The sequence below is a fragment of the Engystomops pustulosus genome, chromosome 6 (genome assembly GCF_040894005.1).
Source record: "Engystomops pustulosus chromosome 6, aEngPut4.maternal, whole genome shotgun sequence".
Taxonomy (NCBI): domain Eukaryota; kingdom Metazoa; phylum Chordata; class Amphibia; order Anura; family Leptodactylidae; genus Engystomops; species Engystomops pustulosus.
Window position 1 is genome coordinate 146212754 of NC_092416.1, and position 23806 is coordinate 146236559.

At 40.1% G+C, this 23806-nt stretch overlaps 1 protein-coding gene and 1 long non-coding RNA gene across 4 annotated transcripts in view; one reads left to right on the forward strand and one right to left on the reverse strand.

Annotated features, from left to right (window-relative positions):
* Window positions 1-7266, reverse strand: part of MATN4 (matrilin 4) — a 29668-nt gene extending 22402 nt beyond the window's left edge. For both annotated transcript variants that reach the window (XM_072111672.1, XM_072111671.1), the window contains exon 1: window positions 7134-7266. The gene's annotated coding sequence lies outside the window, so the exon portion shown is untranslated. The remainder of the gene's footprint in view (window positions 1-7133) is intronic.
* LOC140064606 (uncharacterized) overlaps window positions 1-19057 on the forward strand; it is a 40711-nt gene extending 21654 nt beyond the window's left edge. Inside the window, exons 1-5 of one of the 2 annotated variants that reach the window (XR_011847780.1) lie at window positions 4112-4233; window positions 14583-14675; window positions 16299-16388; window positions 18718-18846; window positions 18930-19057. This is a non-coding gene — a long non-coding RNA (uncharacterized lncRNA). Of the gene's footprint in view, window positions 1-4111; window positions 4234-14582; window positions 14676-16298; window positions 16389-18717; window positions 18847-18929 lie in introns of those variants that run through there. The other variant, XR_011847781.1, reaches the window with a different exon arrangement.
* Window positions 19058-23806: the final 4749 nt, after the last annotated feature.

A 23806-nucleotide genomic window follows, 5' to 3' on the forward strand; every position in this document is an offset into this window, starting at 1 on the left:
AAACCCTGTGAATCCTGATGTGTTATAAGCTGAAGGCAAGACAACCCTGCCGAGTAAAGACTTCTGGAGGTATATGTGGCTTAATTCACTATGGCATAATGGTGAAAAATGTTACATGACACTTAAAAGGAATGTCTGTTCCTCAAAACAAAGGTTCAATTCTTCTGAAGGAGGACAGTAGCTACAAAGACATGCCAAGGCTTTCGGGTAATAAATACACTGAGGGCATTTCTGAAGGCAGTAACCTCTGTTCTCTGCAAGTGCACATGATGTCTGTCAACGGTGTGGTCAGATACAAATGGGAATATACAAGAGGAGGCAGAGCACTGGCATCTGTATTCTCAAGGTGACAAAACAGCGGTGTACATTTGTATCTTTGCTTAAAGGGAACCTGTCAATGGATTTTACCTCATTAAACTACTAGCCCCCCCTGGTTAATTAATAATGAAGGGTTAAGGATGCTGTACATCAGGGTTCTGTACTGTTAGTGAGTGTGGTGTCTTTAGGGCTGCAGTGTGGAGAGGTGAAGTCATGGAGCTGAAGTCAACAGGGCAGAAAATTCAGCATCAATATATCAGGGGCAGGAGAAGTCATTGTTTTAGTCCTGGTGGAGAAGAATCATCACCTCTGAGGGGTCCATCAGGATGAAGACTGGAACTGACTAGTCCAGCATTTTTTAAAGATGTGCGACCGCACTTCGAGAAAATACAGGGTGCTAACTGGATTAGGGTACCCACCTCAAATATCATGAACGACAAATGTAATCCAAGCGTTCCTTTGATATGTTGCTGAGTAATATTTATTAACTTGTAAATGGCCAAAAATTGATTGAATATACAATGACATTTTGGCCCCACATGGGCCTTTTTTTGTCTAACACAGGCTGTAGGTTGTAGATGCGTGAGTCTCTCAGAGCCTGATACAATCTGAAAGATGTGATTCTGATCTTTAATGTGACACCAAAATCATGATTATAGACATTAGAGAACTGAATACAAGGGGACATTTTATATCCTACCTGAGGGGGATGGTAGTTTTAAAGGGGTTTTCCCACAAAGGCAAGTTAGGCCCAAGCCACGGGAGATCTCCGTCAGCTCCATAGAGATTAACGAAGCAGAATGGTCATGCACGGCTGTCTGCTCCATTAGTCTGAGGAGCGGCAAGGGGTTGGTAGGACCCCTCATTTTCGCGATCTGTGGGGGTCTCAGCACTGAGACCCCCACTGAACAACAAGTTAGGCCCTATCCCGTGGATTTGGCCTAACGTGCCTTCGTCGGAAAACCCCTTTGATGTGGTAAAATCTGGTGACATATCCAGAACACTGAAAACTCCATTCACATAGCTCCCAATCATTTCAGTGGGACAGTCTAAGATTTAAGGTGCTGTTCCACTTTACCAGGTGGTAGGTAGTATGCTTAGCAATGGTGAAGCATAGAGTTGTTAACATTATTCAGTTTTTTTGATTGAATTGATATTTTTGTGAAAAATTGCTACATTTACCATGAGCACTAAAGAGGAACTGAACTCTTTCTGTAGATCACAGTTGATTGCTCAGGTCCTGTCCTCTTAATACCCTTACATTTCCTAAAAACTCCTTTACTGGATATCTAAATTAGCAGATACATATAAAGCAGTTCAATATATCAGACTATTGTAATTACTATATCCCAAAATCCCTGCTACAAGGCATTGAGTACCCCATTGCTTTTCTTGGTTCATGCATTGATCCCTTATTTTTGGTTTTTGGCCGTTCACACAAATGGAAATTTCAGGGGTCGGTGGACCCACTTCATCCAACTACTGGACTCCTTGGATGAGGGCCATCACTTCTGTTTTCCAGGGGCCTTTAATTTCTGTTTTGTCCTCTGGTCTGAGGTGGCCAGTGATTGGATGAAGTGGGTTCTGTTGCACAGGGCCCAAAACTGGAAGTACCAGAGTGATACAGGAAGCAAAAGCCTTAGTGGGGTCACTATGTGTTCTTTTATTTTCCTTTTTTTTTACCTCAATGGGTTTTTTCATATTAATGGAGAACCCCTTTAATGGCACCTTTTATATTCAAAGGAAAATTTACTAAACAAAACATGTCAAATACATACATTTCTATATTAGTTAATGGTAGACTTTCATCTGTTACCCACACTACATAGTGACTGCATAATCTTGTGTTGCTATGAAGGACCCATCATATGCAGACTATTCATCTTTTCAAATGGGAATTTTGTCTTTCTAACTTAGTCTTTTTACCTTTAAAGAACATTAATGAGGTAAAGCACACAAAAGGGGTTGTGCCAAATTCCCTTCTTATTAACTATCCACAGCTTAGTATTTGATTGATAAGGTCTGGCCACAAAGACTTCCATTGACACTGAGAGTATGTGCTGCTCTTCAATTCAACCTTCATAGGACTTTCGGAGAGTGCTGTGCCTGCCTTTTTTTGGCAGTTACATAGAGATAAATTGAGATATGCTTATAAAAGATTCCTAGAGAAGGCGATTTCAGGTGAAAATGTCAAGCCCATTGAATGTTTTATCATGTGCTCTATCCAGAGTAGTTGGATGTTGCTACTGTGTGAATAACTTCTCAAAACTTCCTTGTCTAATGGAGGGAAGCCAACAAGTCTAGTATAAATCACTCCAAAATTTCCTATGGGAGTGACATGCACTATGTCAGCAGTCTGCCACCTTGGCTGTTGACCTCTGATTACAAAGTAATAAAGATGAAACATCTTGAACCTTTCACAGATGGCTTTAGGCAAAGATTCTTCTTCTGGAGAATTTGCATTGATTAGAACACAGGTCAAGATTCTCCTACAAAGGCAAATCATCGGAGGTCATGTAACAGAGGCCGTTTTGTGGAGGACTACCAGTGCACAGACATCTCCTGAATACCTGCATTCAAGCATCTTCCCTACCCTAGTAAAATAACTCTACAGAATCCACATTCCAATCCTATCGAACAATCACCCTTTCTAACCACAGCTACACCGATGGCTATTTTTAACCTGGACCATAAAATCCAACTGTTCGCTAAATCTCCTTTGCTCCATATGAGAAAATAATTCAGTCCATGAAAGAAACACCTGAACAAATAGATAGAATGTCACTTTTTGGGGGTCTGTTCATTTTCATTTTAACTACATTATAGGAATATTATACTTATAACATATCCAGTTCTCTTTAGTTTCTAAGGAGTTAGCGCTCCCATCTCCACCTTCATCTCCATCATCGTAAGTAACGTTGTCATAAAGTATACAATAAATTGGACCATACATAATAATGGACAGAATAGGTGTCAAATTGAAGGATGGATGTCAAGCAAAGAGTCCAACACATCACAATATTTATCTACAGAGGGAAAACATGCAGTAAACCAACAAGTCATTAGCTATGCAAATAAGCCTGAAAAACTCATGTCTGTTCCATTATTAGGGTTGCCTGGTTTGGTCAAAGATCAAATGAGAAATTCTAAGGAAAAAGAAAAGAACTTGGTTCAGTCAATTTTTGTATACATTTGATTACTACTTGTTATATGACTTCATTGAATGGCCAAATTATTTTTAATAATCCATCCTGGAATGTTATATGTGAATTAGCTCATACCAGCTAAAATGGAGTTAACCTTTTATTTTCATACAGTGCACAGAGAGACCTTCCCGAGAGAAATTATAAGGTTACTGCCCCCTCTTCATACAGATATTTAAATAAGAAGGAGATTAAAGGAAACCTACCACTTGTAGTGGCAGGTTTCTGATGGAAATACCGGGCACCAGCTCAGGGTGAGCTGGTACCGGAGCTTATTTTCGTTAGTGTTTTAAACCGCGGTATCGCGGTTTAAAACACTTTTTAAACTTTATAGCCGGCGCAGGCAGGTACGCGCTCGGCGCTTACCATGCGCGCGGCTCTCATTCACTTCCTATGTAGCCGCGCGCATGGTAAGCACCTACAAGTGGTAGGTTTCCTTTAATTAGATGTTTCTAAGGTAAAACTTATATAGTTGTCCATGGAAACCAATCAGAGCTCAGCTTTCACTTTATTGTTGCCATGGGCAACTAGAACAGTTCTTATTGGTTGCCATGGGCAACTAGAACAGTTCTGCTGTCAGACAATTGTGACAAATCAAACATTATGGTGTTTGTTGTATATTGTTAACTCTCTGATCGCCGAAGGGAGTCAAAAACTGATTGTGAGTGGGCACCTCCATCTTGGTTTTGATCGCAGGTCTCCGTTGCTGAAGGTATGTAGCAGTGTGCCGGCGGCACACTTTTACTTATTTGTAGCAAATTTTCTATATACTACTATCCTTAAGGGGTTAGTCTTTATGTTATATTGTTTTCCAGTGGAATTGGTCTGTAACATAGAGAGCACCAGAGAGAATATCATAGTGTCATGATGAGTCCCTCATATAAATATCTATGTATAATACACTGGTTTAAATTTACTACACAAATACTTTCTGAGATTTAGACTGTGTATACTCAGGAAAATGTATGACAATGACAGTGTATTAGACTGTATACTCAGATAGACAGTGTATTAGACTGTGTAGTTTAAGTTTAAACAACTGGTTACTTATTTACGTTACATAAGCCATGCCTTCATTTCTGCTAAGACACACCCTTGGTGACCTTGGTGACCAAGCTCAAAGATGTATCCAAACCCCTTTCCAGCTGTTCAGATATTTCCACATTTTAAAGTATCCACCACAAAAGCTGGAATGGAAGTTGTGTGTTTTTAATTCTGGGCATCTGTGTGGGAGCTGGATAATTTATATGACAAGTCTTCAGATTTTTAAAATTTGCTTTAGAGATTACACTCAAACACAGTGAATTTACATGTAGATGCAAATGGCCAATGACAACCACCAGTAATGGTCGTCAGATTTAACTTAAACCAAGCCATTGCCCCCTGGGGTTATGAAGACCCTCTCCAAAATGTCCTATATTTTTATTATTTATGTATAATAATAATCACCGCCACTCGGCAAACAGAACAAGAGTTTGAGGTGGTGGGTCATCTGCCTTGATCCTGAGATAGACATTATGGAGGAGCATTGTAAGAAAAGTTCCATTTGTCAATTCTAGAGATGCTTATTAACTATGTTTAGTTGACTTGCAGACTCATGATGCTCCTCCCTAAAGTCCTCTTCAGCTGGATACCAAGCACTGACTATAGTCCATGCCCTCAACCCCTATAACTGTTGGCTCCTTACTACTATATGCTCCTAACCCATATCATATTGGTATTATATAGATGCATTTGAGTAAAATACCTTGCCTGATAACAGAATAATAATAATAAAGCTTTATTTATTCAGCGCCATCATATTCCATGGCGCTGTACAGGTAAAAAATCACTAAAATCCCAGATCAACTACAAGTCATATTCCATGTTCATCCAAAACAATCATTGGACCATATCCCAGTACATACCTATAAGTACAGTACTATGAATTGTTTATTATTTACTCTATTGGTAATTTTATGGGGTTTTTCAAATCTTTTAGGGAAGCCTAATGGAAAACATAACACTGCAACCAAACAAAAACACTTTGTTATTTTTTTTAAATGATCCAATAGACTTTCATGTAATGTGTACGTCACATTTTTTGGGCAAGAAAAACACATAAATAACCAGTTAAAAAATACTGGATCCGAAACATCCTAAAAGTTACAAATATTAGTGTGAACTCCTGAAATATGAATATGATGCAAAACAGTGTCGGCCATGGTCACAGCAGTTTTTAAAGTACTTTCAGTCTTCAGCCAGTTATTTACAGAGCCCTGCTGATAATAGACCCCATTCAAACCTCTGCAGATAAATCACTCTTGTTTGGATGAACTGTCTATATACCTAAGAAAGAGACAGCTGTGGGTGTTAAAATTGTCTGAAAAACTGCCTAGGACAGCTGAGGGGTTCAAAATACCAAACATAGTAAGGGACTGGCGGATTTTAAACTTTCCCTTTAAAAAAGAAAGTTCTTATAAGAAGATCTATAGACATCAATGGAGCAAAGCTGAGTTTTCCACTAAACATTCATAGTCTTCACAATCATCAATAGCTTTCTAGCTGTAAATACTCATCATAAGGAAACAATTAAATTCTTTTATGTCCCCTTTGGTCATGGAAAGTCATCTGTCACATGTAATTACCCCGAGCTTGGGGTTATAATGTATTAAAGCTGCATTTCAATCTCAAGAATAAACAGAGATGTAAGACTACAGAAGTGTAGGGGGCACAGCTCATTAATAATACTACACAATGTCTCCAGTGTATATGGCTCCAGCACGACTTGCTTATGGTTTCTTAATATGTGTTCCTTTAAGATTAAATAAGCAGTGGAATAAGAGAGGAAGCAATTTACATTAGATGTGCCGTCCTTCAATGGACCACAATCCTATGGAAACAGCTAGTAGTGATTAACGCATGAATAATAGCACATATCTACTACAACCTATAGAACAGAATGTGTCACTTACAAGTGTGAATTAACAGACAGGGCACTTAGAATCACTAGATGTACTTGCTGGGAGTTGTAGTCCCAGAACTGGTTCAGATGAACAATTTGGCTTATTAGAGTTTAGAATTTGCACTCTATAATGGAATCTGCTGAGCATTCTAGTCCAACAACATTCAGGAGAATCTATGTTTGCCAAATTTCCGAGATGCTAAATTCCTAAAACAATGACTTATAATAAGGATACATTGTAACAGGTTCTTAGTGGTGCGAGGAAATCAGTGGCAAATGATCTCATGCTGCTTGCCAAGAATGGCTGATCAAAGCCGCCCTAATGAAGTAGTGTTTCCAAAGCGTCTACATGTATTTAAATGCTTCCTATCTGATTCCCTCTAATGTCTTGACCAATGGGAAATTAGTGAGAGTTGTAGCATCCTGCTGGGGTAGCCTGTACAGCTTTGGCCCCCATCACTACAACACTGTATACAGTACAGTGCTATGGAATATGTCACCGCAATATCTATAGAAAATGATTGTAAAATCATTCAATCATGCATTAGACAATCCCATAAATGAAAGGTATCAGCATCCCTGCATCCAACACCAGGTGTCTGTTACATAGTACATCCTACTAAGTCATACTGCAGCCAGCAACAGAAGTGCAAATAGGGGTTCCTTACTGTATAGTCTGTCCACCTCTTCTTTTCTAGCCTTGGTTTGAAGAGGACTGAGGACCGTGCAGGTTTTTAATTCTGGGAGGTAAAAAGGGGGCCCCTCCCATCTTGAAATTGGAACTGCAGCAGCCAGCCTAAAGAACAACACAGATTAGCACTAAAGCTGTCACAGTCCACTAGCACAGGAGTTTTCCTGCTTGGGAATACTATGCATAATGCTACACTGTGGAGGGACCACTGGGACTGTCATTTTTTTATTAGAAGTAGGAATGTGACATCTAAAACTGATGTTAAAGGTTTATACACTGTCCAATCTGCTCTTATATTGATTATTTTATTTTATACTTCATATAGAAAGTACATCAAAGTTGGAGTATAACTTATCTCATGCTGCAGAGGCGAAAATTCATTCCCCTTTTTGCTCTAATTCAAGGCAATATCTCAACAAGATCAACTGTATATAAAGTAAAAGGGGTTTCTGCTACTGAATGTTTTATGGTCAGCAATGCAATCTATGTACAGGCGGTCCCCTACTTAAGGACACCTGACTTACAGAAGACCCCTTTAAAGACAAACCCCTCTGCCCCCTATGACCTCTTGTGAAGCTCTCTGGATGCTTCACTATAGTCCCAGGATGCAATAATCAGATGTAAGGGGTCTGTAATGAAGCTTTATTGATAATCCTTGGTCCCATTACAGCAAAAAAATTTTAAACTCCAATTGTCACTGGGGCAAAAAAAATGGTCTAGAACTACAATTATAAAATATACAGTTTCGACTTACATACAAATTCAACTTAAGCACAAACCTATGGACCCTTTCTTGTACGTAACCCGGGGACTGCCTTTACTCATGAGTGTGACCTGTCATCACAATATGGAGGGCAGTCAATTATAATGACATCTCTACCCCACTACTACCTTTGAAACAGAATACAGATTTATGGTGAAGAGTCCATTGTATTCATGAGGAAAGCATTATTTTTGCATCTTCATCCACTGTGGATTTACATCTGTTTAATATGGTTGTCCATTGAGATGGAGTATGTGTTCTCCATAGACTCATACCTGCCGGGACAGTACAGGCCGGCATGACTCTTCTCTTCCGCCCGACTTACAGTTTATTTTAAGTGAAATGCTATGATTCTCTAAAATACTGAATATCCCAGAATTAGGAAGAACAAAATTGTGATCCTAACACTGTCCTGGACAACCGGTTGATGGTGGCTTGAAGACATAAATCCTCATGCTAGTAAAGCATATTATAAAATATCAACAATTATACTGCAGAGAATGATCCTGTGGACCCTGGCTCTGACACAATAATGGGCCAGAAGAAGGCGACCACTTTCCAACAGATTCACCACTTTACAACCTTGTAGAACCTACTAGACTGTCTCCATGTCATGTCCTCTCTATACATAGATAACAACAGAGCTATGATGTGTTCTTACACGTGTTCTGTTTAGATGAAGGAATGGCCTTTACAGGCCCATCCCTTAGAGAGTCCAATCTTTTTAGAGTTTAATGAATCCCTGCTGAATGTGCATCAACTTATAACGTCCTCAGGGAGAAGCAAGAGATATCTTTTTGAAGACATGGAAGACTTCAATTCCTCACCCTCTAAATTGCTAATTTGTCAAGGAACATATAGATATATAGATGCTACCGTGGAGATAGAACTTCTTCCTCTGGAGACCTTTGTTAGTGACAGTCTTGACTTAATTGGCTTCATCTCTAATTTTTATGCCTGGCGGAAAACTTGTCTAGGACATCTTTGTCCACAGACCCCATAATATATGGGAATGAGTAGGGAATAAAGGACATACAAGACTTCTATTCTATGTGATTAGGGATAACAGGAACCATTTAAAAATGCCCCATGATTGAAAGGACGGCTTTATTCTAGAATTCAGAGCTATGTGCCATGTGGAACAGTAGAAAATTCAATATGCCTGAACAAATAAAGAGAAAGTAGCAAATTTCACCTCTTATTTGATTCCTGTTCACATGTAATAGGTACATATTTATGTATTAGCACAGACAACACATCAAACTTAACATAACTTTAGTGAATACCTACTTTTTCCCCTGCTAGGCACTCAGCAATGTAATGCTATGTGTGGGAAAATCTGCAGCGTCACCTCAGGAGTAATAAAGCATTGCACTGTGTCTTGTAATATCAATATGTTCTCTATGTAATGCAACACTGGATAGGTAGGTCCTTCCTGCCCTTTGTAGGCACTCTCTTCTCTCGCCAAGAGATGAGCATTGTACCAAACCCAAGCAGTTATTAGCAATTATCCATATTTTACTTATTATGCTCCATGATGACCTCTTGTGTGTTTATTCACCAAACAGTCCCGTTACTATTGAGGATGAATTAGGCCTTGTGAGTAAAAGCACATGAAATAAATGAATTCTATTAAAAGCTTTCGGTCAACTGTCTGGGCTTCTAATTTCCTGGTTCTTGGCATCATGGTGTCATCTTAGTCATAAGTGGAAATTGGGCATCAGGGGCCGTCATCTTTCGATGGTTTGCCTAGACATGTGCAGTAAGAAGCCACTGTGCTTGGTACAGTAAAATATTACATCAGTAATTTAATGTAATGATAATGGAAAATTCCACTGTGACCTGGGTTTCAGTGCCAGGGTTGGCATTCTTCGTTTTGTGTACTGGACTTTGAATTCCAAGCACCAAGAGAGTTTAAAACTTTCTAGGAAAATTGCTCTAAAACTTAAACTAAAAGTTCCATAATTTCTTAATTTTTTTTTTTTACTATTTCCAGGCTTTAGGGTCTCACAATATTTTTTTTATTTAATTAACTTCTCTGACCTCATGGAGCTTATGAGCAGTACCGATATCCACAAGAGTATAACGGTTAATGAAGATACTGTCAGAGCTAAAGATTTAGCAGCAGTAATCAGCCCTGTACCCTTTTTCTGAATTTGGAACTGCTGTCTTACTAAACGTAACTACTTCAAGACAAGCGAAATGCTGTTCTAACACGATGAAAGGACTGGGCAGTGGAGAACACATAAAAGGACAGGGTTTGTCTCCATTGGTTGAATGACCAGTAGAGATGAGTGGACCCGAGGTTTGTGTTTGGGTCCAGGGTTCAGCTGCATGACCCAGACATATTGCCAGATTGGCGGCCAAACAGCCATTCTGGCAAATTGGCACCCCTAGCTACTAGTCATGATTGGCCAGGGGGACCTAAGCAAAGGTTCATAGTCTAGTCCTTCTGCTGTTCTGCAATTTCACATGTTTAACCCTTGGTCTTGCTTCAGCTTCATGATCTCTCTTTAATGAAAAGTGGAAAGGTCTGAGGATATGATACGCAAGTCTCTACAAGGCGATTGTGATATCAACCGTTGTGGAGCTATGCAGCTCGTCATCTATGGAGTGTGAGCCAGTCCTGGGAGAGTAACAGTCCTGTTTTTGCTGTAGAGAATAGACATTGTGCTAACAAATCACCATTTGTAGTCTAGGTTCTTTAAAGTGAAGTTGAATGGGAAGTGAAACTGATGGAGTTACATGAGAATTTTTTTTTGGACTAAGCAAAGAAATATTACCAACTCTTGCAGCGTTCTTTGATGAGTTTGATGCGATTGCCAGAAAAGGAATCCAATATGGGAGATAATGCTAGACTACATTCACATCACATTTTTTTCCCCATTTATTAAAGACATACATCACATCATACAAACAAAAAATGATGGCACACAGGCCGTTATATGACACATGATGTAGTATCATTATATAGTAAAGGCAAATAAGCAATTTGTATTCATATGATATTAACAATGTGGCTATAATAAAAAAAGACATAACACAGGTATTCAGCACATAAAGGTTATGTCGAGATCAAGAATAAATGCTGTCCCTTATTCAAGTAACCATCTCCCAATCCCAAACCTCTCAAAGAATTACCGTACACAATCTATCAGTAAGATACCATTGTGTAAGGGTGAGAGACTGAAGTATATGGTCCTGCTCCTGCAAAGTGAAGTCAAAAGGAATAAGCAACACCATTTTTGTCATAAATTTGGTCATCAGTTTAGATTTATTTCATTCAGCATCCTGAAGTATCCATAGAATATAAGAACTATTCTTTATGTCTCTGTGTGACCAGTATACATTACATATTCTTGCTGTGGTAGATATGCTCAGTGACGGCCATCATAGTTTATGGGTAGATGGATGCAACTGTATTGCATCCATCAATGGTCTCTGTTGAGCGTGCACTCTGAGAGGTCCCCAGTGATGTCACTGGGAGAACATAATGTTTTCTCCTTTTTCCGCAGTCATGAAGGGGGGGGGGGGGACAGGGCTACAAATCCCACTTTATGAGATAGCGTGGGATATATCCAAGCCCTACATTTTAAGAATGCATCAGGAATTAAAAATATATGAGCATTTCTTATCTAGAAACTGTGTTGGACTTTGGAGAATCTTAATTCAATGACTAGTAAGACAATGAATCAATATGCTTATTCAATATTAGGTTTTCAGTGATACTCTGCCTCTGGGACATTAGGTGAGCTGAAAATTGTTTTGTTCTTGTAGATGGAGACTTTATTCCCAATTGGCCTAGGATGTGGTTTGGACTATGTTGTCATCACAACGTAAGTTGGGGGGGGGGGTGTTAGGTTTGGATTTTCAAAGGATTCAATGAGTTGAATTTCAGTATATCTGGTCTTTGGTTCATCTGTGGATGTAAGCCGCAGTTTTTTTTTCTCTCTCCTAACTTGGCCAAAGTGTTGAGATTTTTGGTTTATTGTCCAAAAAAACATACAACATTCAAAAGCAAGTACTAGCATCCAAGAGGTCAGAATTATATTATTGTACCGTACATTTGAGATTTTTTAAAGGGGCTGTCTGGGTTTAAACAAAAGTGTACAACAGGCCAGGGGTTAGGAAAACAAAAAATAACTTATACCTACGCCTGCTCTCCTGTTGTTTTGCATCATCTACCGTCGGTGCTGTGCTTCTATTTGCATACAGAGGTGGGCATGTCCATCAGTACAGGCAGTCATACAAGATAGGGTCTGTAGGTTTGTTCTTAAGTTGAATTTGTAAGTAATTCGTAACTGTATACTTTATCATTGTAACCCCCAGCCAAATTTTTTTTGGTCTCTGTGGCAATTGGATTTTAAAAATGTTGGATTGTCATTAGAACCAGGATTAAAAATACAGCTTCATTGCAGACACCTGTGATAACTGTTACAGCTGTTTATTGTAGCCTAGGGCTAACGTGCAGTAAATTGCCAACTATCTTTTGTGCATTTTGAGATGGAGTCTGCTCTTTAGTGGCTTAGGAGACCAATATGGATACTCAAAATTCTTCCGCTCCCTAGTCTCTATAATGAACCGCTTTTGGCATGTGTACATTCCAGCTTCCAGTCTCCCATCTGCTTTTCATAACCTGTCAGATTAAGGTTTTACTGTGATTCTTCAAAAATGTTCCTATTCTACAAGTTGTCATATAATTTATTTATAGTTCCATACTCCATCAACATACCTTCTTCATATGGCCCATAGAATTTAAGTTATTCTGACACTTGTTTAATACTTAATAAGGTTTGTCTAAGCCATAAAGTGTAGAATCATGTTGACACAATGTAGAAAATTCTATAAGATGAATAGTTCAGAATAAAAGGTAAAACCAAATATGTTGAAGGGAGATTATTTCCTAATGAATGGATTATAACACTGGAACGTTTATATGTTATGATAAATTTTTCACAATGTTCCTATTATTAAGTTACTGGAGGAACATGCAGTCATTTTCTCTAATAATTTGATCTTCTTCAGAAAAAAACAGCTAATTTGTTGGGTTGCCCTTATAGTAGGACACCCTACAAAGAAATACTTATAAAGGTCATAGCCAATGACATTTTTGGTAGGACACCAGTGTCTTTTGAATTAAACAATCCTTCCATTAAAAATAGAACACCATAGTACAAATAATCTAGAACATCATGGTACACATGGTTAAAGTGCATAGTAGGAGAATAAAAAGGAAAATGGCTTAGCCACGCATTTCAAAGTCCATATTCTTTATCAACCAAGCTGAAGGTCCTTTTTGTTCTAGAGCAGTGATGGCGAACCTTTTAGCAACCGAGTGCCCAAAAAGCAACTCAAAACCCCCTCTATTTATCGCAAGGTGCCAACCATGTTGCTTGGAACTGCAGGAAGATTCTTTGAATCCCGTCTGGTGTGCTGGGGCAATGGCCCGGGTGCCCACAGAAAGGGCTCTGTGTGCCGCCTCTGGCACCTGTACCATAGATTCGCCACCACTGTTCTAGAGGTTATGTTACTGAATACTAACCAATCATTGGTCCTGATGATATCGCTTGTGGTCCAACAAGTATCCAGACTATCTCAATGAATGATGCCAACTGGCTACAAGGACAATTGATGATGGACATTTTAAATGATATTATGGTTGGAAAGACCCCATTGTCTACTACATTACCTATAGTAAATAACTGAAAACTGATTACAAAATATTGTAAAATTATAAAATTTGTGTATTATTATTGATGATTACTTACACAAGATAATGAGGAAAAAACATGGTCCTTTTGGGGGTTTTCAGTAGATTCATAAGGGTTGGTTGGAGACCCTGTATCCTAGTAATGTACTTGTACTTGTAAATAGGTTTACCTTTAAGGTAAAGACTTGGCCTTTCTGGATGGCACATTTTCTATGACACTAGTGACTGTAATCAATAAGACTTCTGTGTCCTGAAGTGCACAGGATGAATAAGTAGTGTCTCATTGACAGTGTGGCGTCGGTCCAACACAGTGGTTTGTGTGACATCATCATAGCCCACAAGGCAAACCAGGAGTCTTTATAAGTGTCTGAGCAATGAGATGTGATTACCACTTGTTAAATATGTCCCTACCTAGCTTATTATTTGTGCAATAAACAGATCAGCAGTGTTAATTCTAAATGTTCTGCTGGAAAGAATCTGGTGATTCAATGGATAAAAATGATCTTCAGATGAATTTTCCTGTTAATCTGAGGACTATATATAAAACTTTGACCAGGATTGAAGGTGCTGGAGCCACTAACAGCTCTCACCACACCAGACTGGACTGGGTCTTTGATCAGGGGGGATTTGCTACATCTAATATAAATATTTTCTTTTGTAACATTTTAGTAATGGACTCATAAATATTTTATACCGGTATGGTTAAACCTGACTCATATAGTCAAGACCTCAACTTTAGAAAAGTATCCTATAATTTGTGCCGTGTAAAAATCTTGCTCCTATATGTAATGGGATTGTTTACCAAAGGTTAAACAGGACATTTCACCCCCTTAACTAACTCAAATTCTTTGCATCTTTTAAGGAGAACCTGTCACATGTACAAAATGTTGACATACCATCCTTGATTTCACTGTGCCCCTGATTAATATGGTGTTTTGTTTTCTTACATATAGGCATAATCTAAAGTTTCATAGCAGCCCCCATAACAAGGTATCTTAAGAGTTCCTTCAAGAATTTCAGAAAACCCCATGGGAATCGGGGCAGGGGTAAGAAATCAAAAGAATGAAGTATACTGTCTTAGTCACTTAAGACTCGTATTAGCTGCAGAGGTTGCCATGACACTTCCGGTCCTGTAAAATGGCTGAATTCAGGACATTAGAACAAGGAACTGGATATAAGTAAATATACTATATATTTTTTTCTTATGCTTGCCATCATTCATTAGATTATGGAAAACTTTCACTTTTTACTAAATAAACATACAAACAAAATGTGGTCAATTATTGGCCAAAATGAAAATGAAAACTATAATAGAGAATTAATATATAGTGGTAAAAATGTCCACAAGAGTCATCCTTGTTCTTAGAATGAATTAAAAAGACAAAGCTCCTTGTAATGTAGGCTCTGGGAATTGGCAGGGGACACAGAGAAGGTCAGCCCAGAGACTTATCCCAAGCTACCCTTCCCAAGCTACCTACTTGCCTTACTTTACCCTAGGCGACAAGTGGTTGATGTTGCCTTTATGTGCCAAAGTGCTAAACATGGAGATGAAGACAAGAAATACAAACAGAAAACTCAGAGCTCTGGGTCAACTAAGATGACAAACACTGTACAAAATCAAAAAGGCAGAAGCATAGTCTTAAATCAGACAGAGGGGCAAAATACCAGAACACAGAGTACAGAAATTACTGAGTACAGGGCTTAAGATATTATTTTTTTTTCGTCCACCTATTTAAAAGATGTGGAAATCTTCCCGCATTCAGATATAACTGTACATCATAAGGTGCGGGTAGTTACGTTATAGTGATCACCCGAACAATCATTGCGGGCTCCCTACAACATGTAAGAACTGGGCTTTCACAGTAACAACTGGGACCTTGATAGTCGCGATCCTGGCTGTCTAACCCTATAGATGCTACGGTCATGGTGTGTCTATAAGCCCCCATATGTCCAAATTATTTTTAAGAAATTACATTTTATAGAAAGTAAAATGTGACAATGCAAATCTGCTCTGAGTGGCTCTCCTACCCATCTATGCCCTGCCCTGTGTCCATACAGCAGTTTGCCAACACATATGGGGTATCGACATACTTGGTAAAAAATTGGATATCAAATTTTGTGGAGATTTTCATCGTGTAATCCATTTTAATTTTTGGCCAGTTTGGAAATTGCACCTCTAGTTTTTTAACCCCTGTGAAACACCTTAACAAACTTCTTAAAGTTGTTTTTTTCTGCTCATCTCTAGTCTGAATACTTTGTATACATTCATACATTACTATGGATCAAAAAATAATAAAAAATTGTGTTTTTGAATCTTTCAACCCCATCAGTCAACATTGATACAAATGTTTCCATAACTATGTGCATAGATTTAATAACTTTTATGGATTTCTGTTTGCTATATTTACAATAATATTTTTTTACACTAAAATTCGGATGCTGCCTTGTAATATTTTAGGCCATCTGGTGGAGTCCAAGTCATTAATAAGAAGAAAATGAAGTTTAATGTCTGGTGCTAGGAAGCATTTTTTGTGTCCTGTCTGATTCACCATGAGAAGGGGTGATGACATGTTAATAACTGACTCATCCCGCTCTATGTTCCAATCCTGACATAGAGGAATGTGTAACTGGTTAGTGGCATACCTGACACACACCACTGTCTCTTCTAGTGTGCGTCCATCCTGACATAGAGGACCTTCAGAAATTGAAGTGTTAGTACACTCAGGAAAAATATCTTCGGAATCAAAGGCCAAATTCTGGTATGTAACTGCTCCAATGCAGTATAAATCATAAAACTGAATGATCACTCCATGTGAATACTCATCATGCGCCTCTTTCATGACTGCTCAGTATTGTGAGAATATTTTTGACACAGAATTCTTTTCAATGGAATATGGAGTGTCCTGAATTTTCACCCGATATGTTTTCTCTCATATATATAGACACAATTTTTATGTCATTTTAACATTTTTATCTCTTATAACTGTTTGTAATTCCTCAGACCTCCCCCTATCCTCCCTTTCCCTCTTCCTTCCATACTATTTGTACGGCAACCAGGGGCGTAACTACAGTGGTAGCAGCCATTGCAGCTGCTACCAGGCCTAGATTATCAGGGGGCCCGACCAGACGACCTAACAAACTAAAGAATGGAGTATGTGCACCATTATATTATATGGCGCATTATACAACTTAATATGTATATAAGGCTACATTCACACAAACATATGGGGGATGTATGTATGGCTGCAAGCTTGCCACACCGTACCACTTTGTACATGGGAAAAGACTAGGATATGTCCTATCTTTCCCAATGTTACGGCCCGTATGCCATGCATCTTTATGGAGAGGGGAGGGGTCACCCCTCCTCCTCTCCATTGCGGCGGACGTATAGCCTGCCCAGCAATAGCCGCGCAGGCATACATTCATCTGCATGCAGCCTAACATCATCCACAGTATACAGCTGAGCCAAGAACTCAGATAATGTTGGCGGAGAGGAGACCATATGTCTCCTAATATATGTGTGTGTATATTATAATAATAATCTTTATTTATATGGCACCATCAAATTCCGTGTGTATATGCTGGATGTTTTAGTGTATAAATATACAAATAAGTGCATAAATATGTGCGTATAGGTGTTCACATATATGTATGTGGGTAAAAGTGTATATATGTGAGTGTATAAATGTGTGTGATTGTATGATTGTGTTTATAAATGTGTAATAATATATTTTTTAGAAGAGGAAGGGGGGCCCCTATGCTGAAATCTGCTGTGCTGCCCAGCCTCTCCTAGTTACGCTCCTGACCACCACCTGAAACCTCTTGATACAGTATACCAAAACCTTGAACTAAAAACAAAATGAGAAATATATACTATTCAAAAATAGAAAAAAAGCTTTATTGATCACAATATAAAAATCATAGCAATAGACAGTCTCCTTGATAAAGCCATCAGCGAAACACATGTCGGGTTCTCACAGTATACACCCAAATATTGGTATGGTAATTATCGCTTAGGTTTGGATTTGATTTATGCATCTTGTTTTTGTGCTATATCATGTTGTTCCATACCTAAAATGTACTATGCCATTAGCAGGCACATTCTTCTGATACTGGCATTATATACACTGTTTTTATTATATGTTCCTATCTATTGCTATGATACTTATATTGTGATCAATATAGCTTTTTTCTATTTTTGGATAGTATATATTTCTAATTTTATTTTTAGTTCAAGGTTTTGGTATACTGTATCTTATGCTAGGGATAAAGTTTGCATTGAATTGAGTGCCCATATCCCTAGTTTTATACATTTCTCTGTGGTTATCTAAAACCTCTTGAGCAAAGTGTGGATGGACACATTGGGGCACATTTACTAACTCAGCAGCTAGAGTTCACCTAAAGTGCATTGTCCGACAGTAATACACTATGCCGCGATTCACTAAGATCATGCGCCCGATATCCTGTATGTGTTGCTTCCCCCCTCAGGTCCAACAGAGTTCATCATCTTCTTCTTCCTCGTGCATGTAAGTGCATTGTGTTGTGACACAATTTGAAAGTTAAATCCCGCGCTCAATCCGAATCAGTCAGATCGTCCGATGGCACGCCCCCAAATTTGTGTCACAGGGAAGCCAATGCAGCTGTGCCAAAATCTGATCGCGTGCGACGCAATCTTAGCACAGACACCTGTTAAATACCTGTCCCAGCCATGCAGTCCCCGAAAAAAAAAAAAATGAACAGTCTGGCGAAAGTGCGGTCTATGACCCTTAGTAAATGAGCCCCTATCTTCCTGATCCATCATGATAAACCAGGGACATTTTGTCATAGATCCAAGGACCACGACTGTGGTTATCTTCATATATTTGTTATCCAAACAAATGCCTGCTGTAATCTCACACAACATATACCAGAGACCCAATGCTGGGGCAGCCATGCAGGCCCAAGCCATCATTCTGGTAGAGGTTGGTTATGCCTGTCCAAAGAATGATCTTTACAGGCTTTTTTCATTCCTGAGGCTTATGAGTGGCTTGGACCGTGCAGTAAACTTTCTGTATTCACTTTCAATGCAGTCTTTACTTTTCATGGTAGATTTGGATATTGATACACCGACATCCTGTAGAGTGCTGTTCACTTGGTTGGCTGTTGTGAAGAGGTTTATCTTTACCATGGGAATTATTCTCCGATCATCCACCACTGTTGTCTTCCATGAGCGTCCAGGTATTTTACATTGATGAGTTCTCCTTTCTTTCTCTGGATATACTGTAGTAATTTCTCAGATGGGTTTTCTTCTGTTTTCGCAGCTTGGCTTTGCTTCACCTGCATGGAGACCTCCATTGACTGCATGTTTTCTTCACAGCAGAATCTTTCACATGCAAGCAGCACAACTCAGATCAACTCCAGGTCTTTTATCAGCTTAATTGAGAATTATATAATAAATTAATTTCCCACATCTGCCCATGAAACCCTTTCAGTCAATCGTCCTTTTACTTTTGAGCCTTTAATTTGTATGGCATCAAATGAAATCTGAAAGTCTAGACTCTGGGGGTCATTTAGTAAGGGCCCGATTCACGTTTTCCCGACGTGTTACCCGAATATTTCCGATTTGCGCCGATTGTACCTGAATTGCCCCGGGATTTTGGCGCACGCGATCGGATTGTGGCGCATCGGCGCCGGCATGCGCGCGACGGAAATCGGGGGGCGTGGCCGAACGAAAACCCGATGTATTCGGAGAAACCGCCGCATTTAAAAACCGAAAAAGTGTTGCTTGGGGAGCGCTTACCTTCACCTGGTCCGAGGTGGTGCATTCCGGCGCGATGAGATGACTTTCAGCGCAGCAGCGCCACCTGGTGGACGGCGGAGGAACTACCTTCTTAAATCCCGGCCGGACCCGAATCCAGAGCAGAGAACGCGCCGCTGGATCGCGAATGGGCCGGGTAAGTAAATTTGCCCCTCTATGTCCATTATAAAACCATAACTTGAATATGTTTCAATAAACGGCTAAATTTGTGTCAGTGTCTAAATATGTATGTACCTAACTAGATTTTCTTTAACCCTTTCAGGATACAGCCTTTTTGTAGCTTAAAGAGGACCTGTAAAAAAAATAGTAAGCAGCTCCTAATGCCTTTTTTATGGGTGACTGGTCCTCTTTAAAGCTCAGCACCATTTTTTGTATTCGGAAATGTGTTGCTTTATGTGGTTATAACTTTTAACTAACCAAAGTGATTTTGAGATTGTTTTTTCATCTCATGTTTTACTTCATGTTAGTGGTAAATTTTAATTTATATGTTTTGAGTTAATTTATAATAAAATGAAAAAAATTTAAATGAACTTATTTTTCAGACAGATAGTTTTACCGCCCAAATTAATTACTAAGATTTCCCATGTGTCTGCTTTAGGTTTTTATCATTTCTAAATTGTCTTGGTATGTTATTATGATGTGTCACAGCTTACAAATAAAACATTGGTTTTCTCTATTTTCAAGGAAATTTCAGAACTGAATTTTGTGGGGAACATTTGAATTTTTATGAGCTTTGAAATATATAATACATTTACAAATCGCCCTAATGAATCACCCCATTTTCAAAACAGATTTTAATAAGATTATTAACCCTTTGAGATCTTCATAATAACTAAAACAAAATGGAGATGAAATTTAGAATCCTTTTAATTAAATGTCCACAGCAGGCCCTCACTTTACGTAAATCTCCACAGCAGGGACACCCTTTAAACAAATGTCTACAGCAGGGCCCCCCTTTAAAGAAATGTTCACAGCAGATGCCGCTTTACTGAAATGTCCACAACAGAGCTCCACTCGCATGAAATGTCCAAAGCAGAGCCTCCCTTTAATACAATGTCCACAGAAGAGCCACCCTTTAATGAAATGTCCACAGCAGAGCCCCCATTTAATTAAATGTCCACAGCAGAGCCGCTCTTTAAATAAATGTCCACAGCAGAAGCCCCATTTAATGAAATGTTCACAGCAGTGCCTCCTTTAAAGAAAAGTCCACAGTAGAGCCCTCCTTTAATGAAATGGCCACAGCAAGGGAGACTCGTACAATCTCAGAGCTGTCATAACAACTGATTGATGTTGGTGCTCTATGGTTGGGTTTGACTGCAACATTTAAAATGTTAACACCCGCAATTGGCATTAGACACCCGCCCTGTATAACAATTGCTCTTCTTGTCTTCTTCCAGTTCCCTACAACTGGGAGGTTAGAGATTTTTAGGAGTAATAATTTCTCTTTTCTCCTCTGCAGTTTTTACAATTAGTGAAGAGGCTAAAATATGTGATCACTTTCAATAGCTGACACTTTTATATGCAATCCCATCAGGGCAGAGCACAAAGCCTAGCTTGTTTCCTAGGTATTGTGTGGATTTATTTGGAAAGATCCCCTGCTTCGCTAGCCAGGACTTTTTACTGCAGATAAGGCCAATCCTGGCTGTAAAGGTCACTCTCCTACAATGCGGTGTTCACTTGGGTTCATTTCGGAATTACATTGTTCCTTTGCACTAGGTCAAGTTTCTGAAACAAATCTTCTATTTGGAAGAGGATGAAGAGAGTGATGTGAGAGTGTAGTGTCACACACTGATACATTTCAGTCTGAAGAAATCCCTGAAGAAAGTCCTAGAATCAAGGATCCAGCAGCTGGAAACTTCTTATTATTGGAACGTGATTTTTTTAACTTACAACTTTCAATTTAACTTATCGGAGGGAGATTAACAAATCCTAAAGTAGACCATACGTACTATGTAAGAATCTATGTATGTCAGCTGGACCTGATGATATCAGTGAGTGAAACCTGACAACTATTTAGTATCTGCCCAGCTCTCCCCTGTTGCAGATGTTGGAGGAGATATGGAGACACATGGATTTCAGCAGTTCAGTAATTTTTACTTTTCATGGAAATAAGCCACTGCCTGACTATACCAGCGGAAGGTTATAGCTTCCTATGCCCTTGTTTAAAAAAAAAAAAACTTCATAATTATGCAAATGAGACCGAGGGGCTCTAGGCTCACTTAACACCAATGGAGCCTGGAGTCCCTCAGTCTCATTAGCATACTTTTAAAAGCCTTTAAAAAAAAACAGGGCATGGGAAGCTAAAAGTAGAGCAGATCCTGCCAGAGGGGGCACACACCAGCATGTCAGTGTGCTTGGTTTACAATCCTTCATCCTGGTGGTAGATGTCCTTTAAAGAAAGTGAGGAGTGGTAGGCCTGTACTTTGCCATTATGTGATGGATAGGAGTAGTAGTACTGTGCACAGCCATTACATGAGTAAAAGGGGTAACAGTACTTTGCAGAGCCATCATAATATGGATAGAGTGGAACTCAAGACTATTACATTAAATTAAAAAAATATTATACTGACTGACAGACTGGCTGTGACAGGGACTGACTGACAGACAGGCTGTGACAGGGACTGACTGACAGACAGGTTGTGACAGGGACTGACTGACAGACAGGTTGTGACAGGGACTGACTGGCAGACAGGCAGTGACAGGGACTGACTGACAGACAGGCAGTGACAGGGACTGACTGACAGACAGGCCGTGACAGGGACTGACTGACAGGGACTGACTGACAGACTGGCTGTGACAGGGACTGACTGACAGACAGGTTGTGACAGGGACTGACTGACAGACAGGTTGTGACAGGGACTGACTGGCAGACAGGCAGTGACAGGGACTGACTGACAGACTGGCAGTGACAGGGACTGACTGACAGACAGGCTGTGACAGGGACTGACTGACAGGGACTGACTGACAGACAGGCTGTGACAGGGACTGACTGACAGACAGATAGTGACAGGGACTGACTGACAGACAGGCAGTGACAGGGACTGACTGACAGACAGGCTGTGACAGGGACTGACTGACAGACAGGTTGTGACAGGGACTGACTGACAGACAGGTTGTGACAGGGACTGACTGGCAGACAGGCAGTGACAGGGACTGACTGACAGACAGGCAGTGACAGGGACTGACTGACAGACAGGTTGTGACAGGGACTGACTGACAGACAGGTTGTGACAGGGACTGACTGGCAGACAGGCAGTGACAGGGACTGACTGACAGACAGGCTGTGACAGGGACTGACTGACAGGGACTGACTGACAGACAGGCTGTGACAGGGACTGACTGACAGACAGATAGTGACAGGGACTGACTGAAAGACAGGCAATGACAGGGACTGAATGTCTTTCAGACAGGCTGTGGCAGGGACTGAGACAGGCTGTGACAGGGACTGAGACAAGCTGTGACAGGGACTGACTGACAGTTTGTGATAGGGACTGACTGACAGACAGATTGTGACAGGGACTGACTGACAGGTTGTGACAGGGACTGACTGATAGGCAGGCTGTGACTGAGACAGGCTGTGACAGGGACTGAGACAAGCTGTGACAGAGACTGACTGACAGACAGATTGTGACAGGGACTGACTGACAGACATGTTGTGACAGGGACTCACTGGCAGACAGGCAGTGACAGGGACTGACTGACAGACCGGCTGTGACAGGGACTGACAGACAGGCTGTGACAGGGACTGACTGACAGACAGGCAGTGACAGGGACTGACTGACAGACAGGTTGTGACAGGGACTGACTGACAGAAAGGTTGTGACAGGGACTGACTGACAGACAGGCAGTGACAGGGACTGACTGACAGACAGGCAGTGACAGGGACTGACTGACAGACAAGCTGTAACAGGGAATGACAGTCAGTGACAGACAAAATATTTTTATTTCTATTTTGTTATAGCCAAGAGCAGTTATTTACTATACTGGGCAATGCCGGGATTATTGTTAGTTAACAATAAAATGCTTGCTATAGCTAAGAAAAGTATTACGTATATAACTTGCCATTTGCTGATATTAACCCCTTAACGCTCTGCGCCGTAGCTCTACGGCGCAGAGGTATAAGGGATGTATGAAGAGGGCTCACGGGCTGAGTCCTCTTCATTGCACCGATCGCGGCTATTAACCCTCTAAACGCTGCCGGCAAAGTCGCCCCCGGCGTTTAAAAGACGGCGGCGCGCGGGCGCCGCCATCTTTTTTCCGATCGCCACGCCCCCGAACGTCATCAGGGGGCGGCGATCGTTACCATGGTAGCCTCGGGTCTTCTTTTGACACGAGGCTACATAGTTTATCCAGGTTCGTTACAATGAGCCAGTGGCTCAT